Below are 16,161 nucleotides of genomic sequence, written 5' to 3' on the forward strand. Positions count from 1 at the left end.
CCTGTGGAATAACTCAAAACCCACAGCCTTTCTGCATACCAGTGAGGAAGGCCACTGGGCAATGTGGACATGAATTAACTATGGGCTGATGTCACCTCAAACTGGCATCCCGTGTTCCATGCCCCTTTACTCACTGACAACTTTGAACACTGAAGCTGTGCCAGGCACTGCAGATGCAGCTCTGAAGGGGCTCCGCCCTGCACGGGGTAGGAATTAGATGTAAAAGTGGAAACCCGTGTGGCAGGGTCAGGAAACCAGGTTCAAGCCCAGCTGCCTTAGACACGTGGTAATTGCCCTTGGCTTCTGCCATTGTGCAGCTGTGGTTGGCAGGCCTGAACAGAGAAGAGGTTCACGTGTGCCGCGAAAATGAAAGCCTGTGTCAGGCAGCCTTTTCCAGCCTCATGCTGACTGAGGATGTTACAGTACATGCTTAGGGGTCAGCTCCCTCTTAGAGCAAGGCTAGAGGCCATGGCTGCCCACCTTGACAGCCGACAATTCTGCATTGCCTTTCAGATTCCCAATAGACAGAAAGCCCTGAAAGTGGGTGGATGTCTCGGATGCTAAGGGAGCTTTAAGAACAAGAGTTGGTCCTCGCATCTCAGCACTCATTCTCTTACCCTCTAGGCTCCCAGACCAGGTTCCCTCACTGTGTCACTGCCTTAGGCAGCCTCCTACATCAGCGTGCTGCAGACATCTTGCAACCTTGTTGGGAGAAATGAAGAGGTAGATTGTGAGTCTTTGGAGGGTTGTGTGCTAGAGTCTGAGTGGTCATGTCTGACAAGCACCCTGACACTGTGCATCTGGACCAAAGATGATGATGAGTGACAGGCAGGGTCTTGGCAGGGTCCACCAGCTTGTGTCATAAGTAAGTTTGCTGCACCCAGCCACTAGTACTGTCTATGGCTGCCTAATGGCATGGCTGAGCTTTTGGACTGGCCCCTCAAACCTGAAATACTTAATCGATTTTTCCTTTTACAAAACAATTGCAGAACCACCCCTGATTGCTAGCCAATCAAGACCATTGAGTCTAATTGTCTGGGATATTCCCAGATGTGAGAGACCTACCTCCGCCCCCGGCCCCTAGCCTACAGCAGTCCTGATTGAATTGTTCTACAGTGTACCACAGGTCCTGAGGTCCATAAAAGCTTGCAGGCAACACAGATGGGCTGCAGGCCCCAAGGGGTTAACTGGAGCATCGCTAGTGCCTTCCTCTTGTCTCCGTCCCAATTCAATCATGTGACTTTCATTTTTAGATCTGGAATTTGCAGCTGATTCCTGCAGCTGCTTTGGGAAACAGATTTTTAAGAAGAAAGTTAAAATGCACAGCTGAGAACTGTGACTCCCTCCCCCTCCCTCAGCACATTTATATGCAAATAGCCAAGAGCCTTGTTTTTGCAACCATTAAAATTGAATCCCAAACTCAGTTATCTTTTTGCACTGTTTAACCTGCCCTGCTTTTCCCATCTTTGCTTTTTGGGGTGCATTCCTACCTACCTTTTGTTTTTCTCTCCCACGTACATGCTCAGCCATTTGCTACCTTCTTATTAATGAAAGTAGATTATGTTTCATTTCCTTAGAGCTGCGTTTGCTTGGAAAGATTGGTATTTAATGTTTGCCAACTTCCACAGGTAAGGAAGCATTTTATGGTGTGGGATTAAGATAAAGCTGCTTAGGGCTGAAGAGGTGGTTTGGAGATTAAGAGCACTGGCAGTTCTTCTGGAGGACCCGGGTTCAACTCCCAGCACTCACATGGCAGCTCACAACTGTCTGTAATTCCAGTTCTAGGAGATCAGACACCCTCACACATACATGGAAGCAAAACATCAATGTACAGGTTTAAAAAAAAAAGTTGTCCAAAAAGGAACATCTGGGAAATTAAGGCATACTTGTCCAAGACTGGAAGGTGTCCTGAGGTAATTTTAAGGTATCATCAGATCCCTTTTCCCTGGAATGATTAAATTTTTAATTTAATTTTATACTCACTGGTGTTTTGCCTGCATATATGTCTATGTATTCCATACGTACTCTATACTAGCAGATGTCAGAAGTCAGTGTTGGGTCCTCTAGAACAGAGTGACAGACAGTTGTGAGCCGCCATGTGGGTGCTGGGAATTTAGCCTGGGGCCTCTGATACATGTGCTCTAACCCCTGAGCCATCGCTCCATCACTGATACTTTCTTTTAGTGATGCCAAAGGAGCCGTAAATGTTGTTGCATGCCTTTAATCCCAATACTGGCCAGGGTGAGAGTGTGTGTGGCCAAGGCGGGCGGAGCAATCACTCTGAGCTTGTTCAAGGATTGGTCTACAGAGCAGCCAATTCCTGGCCAGTAGCCAGGGCTTTCTAGAAAGATCTTCTCTTTTGTTGTTGTTGTTTTAAGGCAAATGATTTTTCTCTCTCCCGCACCATTCCAAATGTCCATCCTTTTTTATTTCCATAACAGTGCTGTCAAGACTGACTGAAGACATTCCTTGACACTAGTTATTGAATCATGTGCTTTTTCAGGTTCTACAATGAATTAAGTTTTGTCTTAAGAGACTCCTTGGATCTGGGACAGTTTTTTTGTTTTTCTTTGTCTTTAATGACCTTGACATCTTGGAAGTGTGACAGGCCTGCCATTTATAGACTTCCCTTCCTTTGGATTTGGTGGAGTACAGCTCCCTAGACAATTTTAATGTGTGGCTAGAATTGAGAACATTGACCTTAGGTAATTGAGGACAAAAGCCTAAGCTTAGTAAATTGCCTCTGGGGGTCACAAGAAAAGGGAGGTGGTGAATAGAGAAGAGTGTGGCTCAACAGAGCCTGGATCCATCTATGTGCTCGTCCTTCAGAACTGCTGCTCTTTATCCTTCCTTCTCTTCCTCATATCTAGGTCACAGATTAGAGAATTCATTTGGTACTGGCCCAACTTTCTCACACCATACTGACATGGAGTCATTTTAAAAACTGGATCATGTCCCACTTCTGCTGAACAGCATGAAAAGATTCCTGAGCGCAGGCTCCTGTTCCTGTAGACTCTCCATGACAGACAGGGCTTAGGCTAAACCTAAACTCTCCTCTCACTGTGAAGGCAGCCCTCGGAGGGTGGGAGGGAGCCAACAACATCCAGGCCTTTGCTGCTTCCTGTGTGGGAAAGTTTGAGGTGGCTGGATGCACAAGAGTAATTTCTTCATCCTCAAAGGCTTCCACTCTGGTCTTGCTCTTCTTCTTCCAGTCCTTCCCTTCCATGCTCCTTTATAACATGATTGGAGGTTCTACCTGTGTTCTTAATTCCTATATCTCTGCAAAGGAGCGTAATGGCTAGCACTCAGCCACTCTGTATACACTCGCCTAGGAAGGAAACAGTCACGAGATATAATAAGCAACTTATAATTAGTTAAGAGGAGACATTATGTTGAAATTACAACAAGTTCTCTTCTCCCTTATTACTTGCCCAGTCTCCCACTTTGTAGATTGCTGGCCCTCTCTAGCCCTTCCTACCTTTCTATTAGAATTCATCTGTTTCTTCTGCACAGGAAAATATGGCTCTGGAGAAGAGCCAGCCAAAAACTCCTTTTCTCCAGCAGGAATATGCTAGTTAGCAGCAGACAGCTAAATACACATCCTTTCTCTTTTATTCTTGTTACAGTTAAAAATGGAAAGAAAGTTTGGATGCCCAGTGTAACCCTGGTAGATTTTGAAAAAGTTAAATTTAAGTTTTTCTCCTGGTTTCTGAAAAGAAAGGAAATAAAATATTTCTTCATAAGCGGTTATGGGTGGGGTGAAGACATTATTATTTATATATGTCAGGAAATGTACAAATGTAGGTATGTACATAACATTTATGTTTATATTAAATTCTTAGATGGTAAATAATTGTCTAGATATGACACTTATGGTTATGAGAGGGGAAGTCAGGCCATAGGCTGACATTTAAACCTTTGTTTTCTGATGTTCCAACATTGCTGTTCATACTGTGTAGTTTTTGAATAGCTGCTTGGAAACCCAACAGACAGGGAAGCTGGCCCCTTGTGAGCTGTGCCAGCCTACAGTTGCTTTAGGGAATTGAAATGCACAGAAATTCTGGCTTATGAAATTGAGAATTAGCTGCATGGCTTAAAGAGTCTCAGGATTTTTTACCGGTCCTAGCTGTCAAGAGATCACACCCGTCAATCACTTTGGTACAGCACAGTTGTTCTCAAAGGCTGGTCCCCAGGCAGCTGCAGCAACTGTATTACCAGGAAGCTCTTAGAGGTACGAAGCTCTGACATTTCTTCCCTGAGTTCCCAATTCAGAAGCTCTAAGACGTAGAGCCAAGGCTGAGGTCCAGGATCTGGGACTCACTAGTGTCTGAAGGCAATTTTGTTGCTGGCCCAAGTGCAGAAATCCAACTGAAGTAGTTAGGAAAATAACTTCTGGATGCTTACTTCATGTGTGGCCTCATGCCAATAATTAATTTCTTGGTACCTTAGGTTGCTCATTTTAAGGGGGGAGCAAAAACAGTAACTACCTCACTGTTACCAAGATGATTACCTTATGAACAGTTATTTGAACACTCAAGAATGCTATTTAACATTAGATGTTTATAGATTCTCCATCCATATTCATTATACGTTTCCAGTTACCCAAACAAAAACATGGTACTTTTTCTAGCCTCTTCTTGGTTGGGATCCTTTAGAGAGGACCCCGGACCTGTAAGGATGCTGTTGCCTCACTTTTACTAGGCTAGGCTGTTGATGAATCTCCAAGTGTATAATGCCAGTGCCTGGTATCAGATGAAGTGAAACCAAAGACCCCTCTGTCTCAGGAGCAACTCGGGCCACTCTGGGAAGCAGTTGATAATCACACACTAGATACCCGTGTTCTGTGCTCTGCAGACACAAACGCCTGTGAGCAGCTCTATTGAGTCCTTTATTCCTTTGCAAAGTGGATGATTGCGTAGAGGGCGATCGCTCCGGACACACTGACATTTACAGAGCATTTGCCTCCTGACTCGCTACACAGAACCAGAAGGCGCAGACTGGAGATTGATGGGCAAGGAAGGCCAAGTCAGCACAAGGCTTTGGAACAGAAGGCTGAGAAAGCAATTGTTATTCAGGCCACAGCTCAGTCTTGTCTGCAGGCCAGGGACAAACAGGAATGTTTTTTTCATGGAGCACCATGGAAGGCTGTATGAAAAACAAGTGTCTTCTCACCTCAGTATCAGAAGGAAGCACAGACCCTCTGATTGGCTCAATTTTTCTTGATACTAAAAGAAGGAGAATTGGATTTTTTAAAAGAAGGGGTGTTATCTCTTAGTAGAAAAATGTGGTGAGGTGTATTTGAGGCATGTCTGGAACACTAAACAATACATGAAAGGTAAGGAATGAAAATGAAAAAGGGTGCAGGCACTGAGTAGACTTAGTAGACGTTATCACCACCACTTGAACCACAGTTGCCAAGTCAGTGCACTGAGAAACAACAGTATGAGAGGTAGCCAAGAAAACAGATCCCTGGGTACATGCAAAGTGACCGTATATGGAAGTATAAACTCAGGATAAAGGATATGAATGTGCCATTTAATATGGGAATATTTAATTGCCCTGGGAATATTTTGAAAATTCAGTTGCTTCTCACTGACCATCAAATAACAAAATATATTCAAGTTACTTCAAGGATGTAGATAGGGAAATGGAACCACATATAAACACAGACTGAAGCAGACAAAACGAAACAAAACCAAGAGAGGAGGAACATGTGGGCACCTTGACAGGTTCATATACTTAGAGAAAGACAAGAGGTGTCCACTTAAGGGCTGAGAAAGACATGCAGCTCTCTTGTACTGTGTCCTTAATAAAAAGGAGAACTTAATCTAGGAATGGCGCTAAGACAAAGTTATATTTTATTGTACCATATCCTCAAGATTCTTTTTAGTTTAAATGTGTGTCTGTGTGTGTAGGGGTTAGAGCTCAACTTTTGGAAGTCATTTTTTCCTTCTGCCTTGCTGAGGCAAGGTTTCTTGGTTTTGCCATGCTGTGAAGTCTGGGCTACTTGGCCTAGAAGCTTTCAGAAAGCTCCTGTGTCTTCTCATCTTGCTATTAGGAATGCTGGGAACACAATGGACACCATGGCATCCAGTTGTGGTTTTTTGTTTTGTTTTTGTTGTTGTTGCTTTAAAACATGTGTTCCAGTGACTGAGCTCAAACCATTAGGATTGGATTGCAAGTGCATTTCCCTGCTGAGCCATCTCCCTGGCTCAGTCTGCCCAAGTTTCTTTCTATCCAAGACTGTAGAGCAGCATTCCTGCTTTGTCCACATACTCTTAGAACCTTTGTCCAGTGCTGAACTGCTTTTGCCAACTGATATATCCAGGCGAACCTCCTATCTGAGCTGGTGTGCTGACTTGCTTGATCTTGGTGAATGGAAACAGTAGGTTGAACCAGAGCATAGAGCTAAAGCTCAGCCCAAAGCAGGCAGCAAGCTAGATCATCACCAGACTCAAGTCTTTTTCCTGTTGGTTACTCATCCAAACTGTAGCTCCCAGGAGTTAAAGAGTCCTATCAGCTGACTGACTTGTGCTCAATAATGTGTGGGCAAAAGTGATGATAAACATTTCCTTCTGGGTGTGAATCAGAGTACTGTCTTCTCTCTTAATGCTTCATAGTGGCCTTAGGGTTTCACGCTGAAGGGGACAGCATGCCATGGTAGCAGCTTATAGGAATTCTGCTTAACTTAGAGACTGTGATACAAATAATAGCCAGGTATAGAAGTCTCATTGCCTTTTGATGGCAGTCTGGCCATGCCTACCTAATCCTAGCATCACCCATCTTTGCATCAAATGATTCAGCTCCATCACAGGAAGTCCTGCTTGTTTGAGGCAGGATCAGTGAATGCATCCTTCCTGTTATATATATCAGTATAAACTGAGTATAATTTCTGTACAGAAAAGCAGTTCCCACAATAATTTTTCAAAAAATGTTTATATATGAGTGTTTTGCCTATATCTATGTATGTCTATAATAGGTGTGCCTCATGGCTATGGAGGTAAAAAGAGGGTGTTGGATTCTTTAAAACTGTTATAATAGATGGTGGTGAGCCACCATGTGGGTGCTGGGAACTGAACCTGGGCCCTCTGAATGTGCTTTTAACTGCTGAGCCAACTTTCCACCTCAGTTTGGCAAACAGATTTTGTGGTTCCCTCTTTGGCTCTGTCTTCAGGGTCATGGTACAGAGCATCCTGATGACTTAATCACCATGGTCGAACTCATTTTTCCTGTATAACCCTCCCACCAAGGCCAACACACATAAAAGAGAACTCTGAGTCAGGAGGTTATCTGCCTTACAAAAAGAAATGTGCCACAGTTTCTCAGAACTAATGCTCCAAGCAGAATTTCTCCCTTCCACAAACATTTCAAGCCTGCTTTACATATGCCAGGTCCAGCCTTGGAACTTAGGATCCCTCAATGACCAAACCAAAGTGATTGCCTGCCTTTTCCTAAGAGTTAAGTCTTTTCCACAAGTTTTGAAATGAGTTTAATTACTAAATCATTGAAGTGCTAAGAAAAAGGGCCTGGTGAGAGGATAGAGCATTATGGGTATGGGGCAGTGCTGGGTATTTGTAGCATTACAACGGGCATCTGTGGTAATTCTCTATGAGACAGTTTTGAGAGTATTCCAAAGCGATAAACAAGTAGCCATGGGAATGACCAGAGAAAGAACGTTCTAGAAAAGCCAGTGAAAAGCTTTAAGGAGAGAATCATGGCTGGTATTTCTCAGGAGCCTAGTGTCATGTGTGTTGAGAGTAGCCAGTTGGAAAAGAATAGCAGAGCTCTGGACTGGGGAGCACATCCATGGGCCCCTAAGGTCCTTGAAATATTTTGTTTACAGCTGGACCTGGTGGCACACAAGCATTGTTACAGCACTTGAAAGATGGTGGCAGGAAGATCAGGTGGCCTGGGCCAGGCTCAGCTATCAGGGTGTTCAAGGCCATCCTGAGCCACATGAAACTTGGTCTTAAGAAAGGGGATGGGTTGAAGAACAGGAATGAGAATGAATGATGTTCCTTCAAAACCACTAAAGAACTATCCCAAAAGTTGCTTGCAAAAGAAATTTAAAAAGTCTCATGACTGACAGAAAAGGATGCAGAAATCATCATGGTTACCTTCTCGTTGGAAGTGGTAAAGTCCTCTATCCCAGCAAATTAGAGAAATTACTGATTGGCCTAGTTTGGGTATCTCATCTCTGTAAACCAATCACTGAGGTCTGGTAGGCACATTCTGGTGATTGGGTCCTATGTCTGTTATTTTCTGGCCAGTGAAGGATGGAAGGACCTATAACCTAGAAAGCCAAACAAGGCATTTTCTATAAGGCTAAAACATTTCATCAGAGGCAGCAGCAGAAATGAAGCTCAGCAGGTATTGTCAGTAATGAAAGACATGGAAGCCCACAGGAAGAGAATGAAACTTCCTTCCACAGAGAGATAAAGGACTGTGTGTCAGAAAATATTACAATCACAATTATGAAGTGAAAGACAAGTAGAAAAATTTATGCAGAAACATGATAATAAAGATAAAACTCTTTATATAAAGAGCCAGGTCATAAGTATCAATAAAAAAGCAAAATCCCAGTGATAAATGACCAAAGAACATGAACAGATTAATTTCCCAATCAGAAAATACAAGCAGCTGACAGAAATCTGTCCACCCTCATTAGAAAATGAAGACAGGATAGTTAAAGTTATAATGAGAAACAATTTCTCATACTGACATGTTTAAATGTCCATGTTTATAGGGCCCTCCAGGTCAGGGAGGGCTCCACAAAGTGGAAATTCTCATTTCATAATTGCTAGAAGGATGACTTTGTAATGTAATTCGGTGATTAGTGCCAAATACTCATTAACCACAGGGCCTTCTCCTGAACTGTAGCCTGGTGTAGAACAACACCATGCTTAAAAAAAATGACACAAATTGAGTGCCATACAACAGGAAAGTCGTACAACTTTGGTCATTATTATAAAATAATTTTACGTGACTTGGGGAAATGATTGACAAGAAAAAATGCTCTTCATACACCCACTTGAAGAAGCGATGGGTGTTCATGACACAGGGTATGATTCATTCAATATTGAAAATAACATAAAATAAAAGTAAATCAAATACATTACCTAAAGTTACTTATACAATATTACGAATTTACACTCATTATTTTGATTGATTGGTATACAGAGTAAGAGACAGCAATAAAGTGCCTTTGTGGTAGTGAGTGTGTTTTCTCCTCTGATAAACTATTGGTAAATTAAAAATAAACTGATACTAGCTAAGTAGCTTACCCATAAATTTCATTTTAGTGTACTTAAAATTTCTATTGCTACCTCCTAAAATTATAGATGCCAAAAATTTATACATTTTATGGAATTTCAAACAAGAAAAAGACTTTACATCTTTGTTCTGTTCTTATTATTCTATTGCTAAAAATCTTAATTTGAATGCTCTCTTAAAAAGTTTTAACTATAAAAATATTATAGAAGCAATGTTAAGATATCCTATAATTACAGTTTTAGCAACTAGAATTTTAATATTTATATTTATTGGTTGTATTGTATTATATTTATTGTATTATATTTATTAGTTGTATTGCATAGTATTTAGAAAATAAGCTTTTTATCTAAGATGCAAAAACAATTACATAACAAGAAATAGCTTTAGTGGGGAGTTTACACTTTGAATCTGGATAGCTTAATATTTCTTTATAGTTAGCATTCAAACAGACAAATTCATTTAACTAAAAATTAATTCCTTTCTGCAGTGCCCTCTTGCTATAGTTTGGCTGGGAAATGCTTCCTTTCCTCCTCCAGTCTCATCTTTGAATACTGGCATAAGCAGCTGCAGAGAAACATAGTGATGGGAAGAGTCTTGAATAGCTGGGTATAAAAGAAGCATTGTTCTCAGCAGGGCTTGAATCAAGTCAAACAATCATTTTTATTGTGAATCATTATGTTAAGGGTGCCTGCTAAGACAGGGGACTGTGCTACCTGCTTTTTATTTCCTCTTCAAAATTTATTTACTACTGGAAACATGCTCCTCTAGGAAACAGCTTAAATGACTTTTGGCCAGTCCATATCTGGCATTTTATGAAAGTGTTCACTTGACTGTGTACAATTACAACAACTGGACAACTGGTAGCAATTATTCTGAAAGAGATGGGAATTACATTTGGTGGAAGGCTCATCTATATCTGCTTTGGAAAGAGCATTGACTTTTTTCACAGTGATTTTTGGTGGCCCTGTGCCACACTTTGAACGATTTTTGTAATTTTATCCATCATGATTCTGTCAACAGTAGACTGAAGGGTGTGTGGCTGCCACAATCATGATGACGAAGATCACAGGAGGTACATGAGAAGAATTCCAGAAATGAATGATGTGCCTCAAGGGTGCACCATGGTCTTTATTTCAGCAACCTATGTCTACAATCTCAGAAACTATTAGTATGTTAATGACTTATTCAGTATAAGGAAAAATTTGTTGTGTGTGGATTGGTTGCCTAATAGAAAAGTCTCTAGTTTGAAAAACGTAGGCAAAACTCCAGTTAGTCTCAGTAAGGGATGGAAATAATTGAGTCAAAGTGGACTAACAGAGGCAGTTTTACATATGCTTATTTACAACCAAATAGATAACACTAAGTGAACACAGAGTTACTGCTTGTGGATAAAGAACAAACTTCACAGAACACATAATTCCACATTATCCTCTCAAAGAAGTTTATTTGCACTCTGCTCTAACAAATATAGTTTGAAGGCAACAGTCATTGAAGTGTCATAGTGTGTGGCACGGATGAAGAGAGACAAACAGACTCAGAAGCTGTCCAGCATTTCAAGACTGGTTTAACAAAAGAGGCACGTGTCACCCTATTAATACCAGAAGACATTTTTCCCCCTTGCAAGCAACAGACTACATTTATTCGCATTAAGTACAAACGTATCTTGTTCAAGAAAATTACTTTTTTCCTGATTTTCCTTTATATCACAAATGTCAGGGTAAGGCAAATCCTTAATGAGTCATATGATAAAAACCCTATTTCCCGAGAAAATATATTGAACATATTCTGCTAACTTTGTTGTTTTTCAAAGCACAGCTGACATGCACCACATACAGAAAAATGTCTTTGCAAACCAAGTACATCATCAAGCAGAACTGTATTAATTCACAAAGAGGCTTTTCAGTTTTTCATAGAAAGATTTACAATTAGCTGCAGTGATTAATATGTGACCCAATATTATATAGACAGTGCTTCGGATGCCTTCTTTGTAAGCTTTTCTCAATGAAGACTTGTCCATCATCTGAATAGTTATCAGCAAGAGGAAAAGCCCCTTTGTCTAGCCTGCAATGAGTACCTTTGTAATTACGACTATTATGTTGAAGGCCTACTTCAGTCCTCTGTATGCAAACATAACTAATAACAGGGCTGCTTTCCTCATGTCCTCCTGTTGTCCTGCAGGTCATGTAGCCTGGCTGAAGTGTAGGTGGAAATGGCTGTCCAGAATTCACGTGTGGAAGCACTGGCCCACTTCCCACGTGTACTGTGCTGTACAGCCTGTGCGGTGACAGGGCCAGCAAACAGGGTTTCCTATATTGTGAAGGCTTTCATTCTGGCCCAGGGCTAGAATTTTTATATTTCATTATTGAAGTATAAATTAACTGCATTATTTATTTTAAAGCATACGGTCATTCGGCCACATACCAACCAAAAATCTACTGCAAAGCAAAAATGAAAATGCACTCTAATTCATAAAAAAAAAAAAAGTTAAGCAAATTTAGGAGATAAATTCCTCCTTCTGTTTCCTAAATCCAAAGATTGCTTTCCTTTTTCTACAGTTTTTACAGAATTCTCTTCCTCTTTCTCACCGCATCCCCACACAAGATGAGTGAACAAAATGGCTGCCACTGGTAATATGGAGAAAGGGGGGCTCGAATGGGTTCGGTCTTGGCTGTTCCTCTCATCTCTAGTGTGCTGCTCTCTATGTGACTCAATAAAGGAGGCCGAGTTACACTTTCCCTGGGAGTTTTGGGGAAATACCTCTTAGCATGGTTCTCTTGTCAGGCACTTCACAAAAATGATGGGTGCTTGTAAAATGGCTGTGAAGATGGGAGGAAACCTTGAAGCTATCTATCTGGATGGCATACTTTCCTAGATTATTTAGAAGAAGTATTGTTCTAGAAAACAGCATGTAATGGAGATGTATATACTGCCATGTCAAACTATAGAAAAAGAAAAAGGGAAACGATAGTAAACTATCATTGTTGCTATGTTGATGAGTTGATCTAAAGAAAATAAGAGATGTTAAAGGTGATACATGCAGAGGTATGATTTGCTACTTATCCTATCATATCAAATAAATTACCTGGAAGCAGCAATTAATTCAGAACAGCCAAAACTAGTCAGAAGAAGATAAGATGGATTTTCTACAGGAAAGGGCAGAACTAGAGAATTGGATCTGATATTTATAAAGTGGTATCATCTTGCTATTGACTTTAGCTAGTCAGTTGGTCCCGCCCCCATTTTTGTTAAGGATAGCAACATAAACATTACAACTCTAAAATACTACGGAGTTAAGATTATATGCAAAAGACACCATGTCTTTGGAACCCAGAGAGGCAGTGGGAAACCTTAGCTTTGTTCTGGGACAGAAAATTGGGATGATGCTCAGCCTCCTCTTGTCCTCATAGCTTGAGCTAACACTGTTCCACCGGCTTCTTAAGTAGCTGATAGTTCTGGGTACCTTTGGATAAGTGGATGAGCCACCAAAACATCCTTGGACTTAGCATTACTAGGACAGGCAGCCAGTATGGGAGGCAATGATTCCAACTGCTCCTACCTTCAAGTGTGAACCTCTGTGGACTATCACATCTTGGATCAACATGGTATTCTTGTATGGGAAATAGAGCTTTTAAGTGGAACTTTGAAAACTAAAATTGATATTATTTGAGTTCTAAATGAAGCAAGCTCCTCTCTTAGATCCTTTTCCATTGTGTACAAAGAACCACATCTCAGTGATGGGCTCCATATGGAAGCACATGGTAAAGTCCTCACAACCCAAAAGAAAAACAGTGCTTGAAATTAGCCTGAAAATGAATACACATGGTATTCCGGGTGTGAAGGTGGAGACCATAGTGACTTCCAGGTCTCACCTTGTTTCTTAACCCCTGATTAAAATATTTTGAACTCTTCATTTAGACCTTCTCCAGGTATTCTTTGAGGTTTGTGCCCATTTTCTATCCTTCCTCTACTGTCTTTGGATTATACTAATGTTGGGTATGGTAATTCTTGAAATTTAGCCTATAGCTTATCAATCACCTTTTTCATGGAAGAAATAACTCTGTGACCACCTTTGCGAGATAACCAAGAAAGCACACAGGGGCCAGGAGACACAGGTAAGTATAAACCCCATCACTGTGACTCTAGGGTGAGGCATGGAGAGAAGACAGAAATGAAAGGGACTGTGTGCCTGAAGGATGTCTTAGCATGGGGCCTCCCACAGTGGAGGAAACTTGCTTTCTTCTTCTTTTTTTTTTTCATTTTTTTCCTGTAGGTAAACAGAACTGAATACAGCTGGAGAATTAGAGCAAAGGACCCCTTTCCTTCCATGAACTTGCCTTCCCCCTCCCCCACCCTCTTCCACAGCACATACTATCATCTTCCCAAGTTCCCCAGGGCCAAGGCCTTGGCAATGCTGAGGACTGTCGTTTAGCTTCGGTTCTTTGTTCCTTTGCTTCATCTTGTGGCCCTGAGGAAGACAAAGAGAAACCACTCATTAAAGATTAAGCATCTTCACAGGACTTAGCAAGGAACACCTTTTAATGCAGCCCTTGAAATGTCTCTTGGGCCCCAAACAGGCCCAGGAATAGCTTATTTGACTATCAAAGAGCTTTGCCTATCTGAACTGTAATTGCTGGCACATGGTATCTTTAAAGATGTTATAAATCACTGTTAATAAATGTAGGCCACATGAAAACCTGCTTCAGCTGATGGGGATGATTAAATCAAGTGTTCAAAGAATGCTTTGAACAATCTAGCTTTGATATGCCCTTTCCAGCCTATTCGTACATTCTAGAGTCTAGAGATGAGCATGTAAATAATAACAACTTATACTCTGCTGATTTGCAAAAGCTCTTGATGAGACCTTTCTTGCTGAGCATCTTCTGTGCTCTCCACCCACGAGACAAGTCTACTATTCTTTTTTCCAAAAGAGTTTATGGTCATTTTAGTTTGGCTTTTATAACTGAGGTCTAGTCTACCTTCAGGGAAATACACAGGGCTTATGTACTCATTTGCTTCTAGTCGTACGATTCATATTTAGTCCGTGACACTATCAAGATCTAAGAAAAATTCAAATGACTAATAGCCATTTCTCTTCTCCAAGTCCACTCCTGCTAGGACCAATAATTCTGAGGCAGTATTAGGTGATCTAGAACTTTCTACAAAAGAGAACTCTATAAATAGGCTCACACAGGCATCTCTCTGTGCCTGGATCCTTTCATTCAGCATGGTATTTCTGAGAGTTATACTCTTGCTTCTTAACTGTATTTTGTTTTTGTTTTCTTTTTCTTTTTTTTCAGTGATGTCTGCCATTACTCTGTGTGGAAAGATCATACTTTTTATCCATCTTCTACTGTGAGATATTTAGACTGTGTCTAAACCATAGGATCCATCTGAATGGGTTTCAGTGTGATATTTATATTCATGCATATCGTGTGCATTGTCTTAGCAAACCCCTTCCTCTATCCTGTGGCCAAGGTAGACCTTTCTCAATCCCTAGCTACCACTACACTCATTTCATGTTGACATTTTGTTTAAGAGCTTATGTCATTTAACATACTGTACTGTATTCTATCCATGTAGCTGCAGAGGCAGGATTAAATTGCATTATGACGTTTTCTTCATGGACATGTGGCACAGTTCTCTGTCATAGCTACTATGAATAAAGTAGCAACAAATACGTCCAGGTGAAAATGCCAGGTCGATCTGTACGGAGGACTGGATAGCTATGTTTGTCCCCCTTTTTCTTTTATTGAAAATAGATTTTTTGAAATACAATATACTCTGATCACAGTTTCTCCTTCCCCAACTCCAATGATCTCTCTCTTATAGAAATTCTATTTTTCTTTTTGTGAGAAAACATCTTATTTTCCAGAGTGGATCTACTGATTTACATTATCACCAATACTGAGTAAGTTGTTTTTTGGTTTTTTTTTTTGCCACATTTTCACCAATCTTTTAAAATCGATAATGATGTGGAATGGAGTGAGATGGGATATTGCAGTAGTGTGGATTTACCTCTTCCTGAGAGCTAATGATATTCATCGTTTTTGTTTTGTTTTTTTTTTTTTTCCAATATATTAGTCGGCCATTGGTATTTTGAGGATTGTCTCTTTGGGTCATTTTCTTATTAAGTAGAAATTTTTCTATTAAGGAGAAGTTTTGGGGGCTCTATTCTGGATAGTCTTCCTGTCAGGAATGCAGCTGGCAAAGCCCCCTCCACTCTGTAGATGTCTCCCATTTGTTTGTCCTCATTAGCCACATACTAGTTTTGCAGTTGGATGCAATCCTACTTGTGAAGTTTTCCTCTTGCTCTGGAGCTGTTTGGATCCTCTCCAGAAAAATCGTTGCTCAGACCAGGGACATAAAGTCATTTCATCTGTTTTCTCAAATAGTTTTGGGTACATATATGTCTCTGATGCCCTTTTAGTTGACTTTTGTACAGGGTGAAAAATGATGGCAAATTTCAGTCCTGTGCATGTGGACTCTAGCCTTCCAGGCACTGCCATACCTTCAACTTGGATCTTCTCACTCAGAATTACATTTTTATTGTTGTTTTCTGTTTTTATACAACTAGGTTTTGCTGCTGCTGTTCCATTTCTGAGAAGACACTCTTTGGTTTTATATTAGTCGCTTTTCTCATTGCTGTGACTAAATGCCTGAGAAGAAATAAAGGAAGGAAGAGATTTTCCACATGGCGTTTAAGAAAGGGTACGGTCTAGCATGGTGGGGGCGAGCAGCTAAGATGGCAGGAGGTAAGCAGTTGGTCACATTGAGTCCACAGTCAAGAATCAGAGAGAGCACTGGCACTTAGGATCTGCTCACTTCCTAATGGTTTCACAGCCTTCCAAAACTGTGCACCAGCAAGGTACCAAGTCTACAAACATTAGC

General features: G+C 40.9%; 1 protein-coding gene across 6 annotated transcripts in view; it reads right to left on the reverse strand.

Moving 5' to 3' along the window:
• Nucleotides 1-10,690: 10,690 nt before the first annotated feature.
• Nucleotides 10,691-16,161, reverse strand: part of Macrod2 (mono-ADP ribosylhydrolase 2) — a 1,832,027-nt gene continuing 1,826,556 nt past the window's right edge. For all 6 annotated transcript variants that reach the window (XM_055602641.1, XM_055602643.1, XM_055602644.1 and 3 more), the window contains one exon: nucleotides 10,691-13,738. The gene's annotated coding sequence lies outside the window, so the exon portion shown is untranslated. The remainder of the gene's footprint in view (nucleotides 13,739-16,161) is intronic.

Source organism: Psammomys obesus, unplaced genomic scaffold, assembly GCF_907164565.1.
Source record: "Psammomys obesus unplaced genomic scaffold, mPsaObe1.curated_primary_1811, whole genome shotgun sequence".
NCBI classification, from domain to species: domain Eukaryota; kingdom Metazoa; phylum Chordata; class Mammalia; order Rodentia; family Muridae; genus Psammomys; species Psammomys obesus.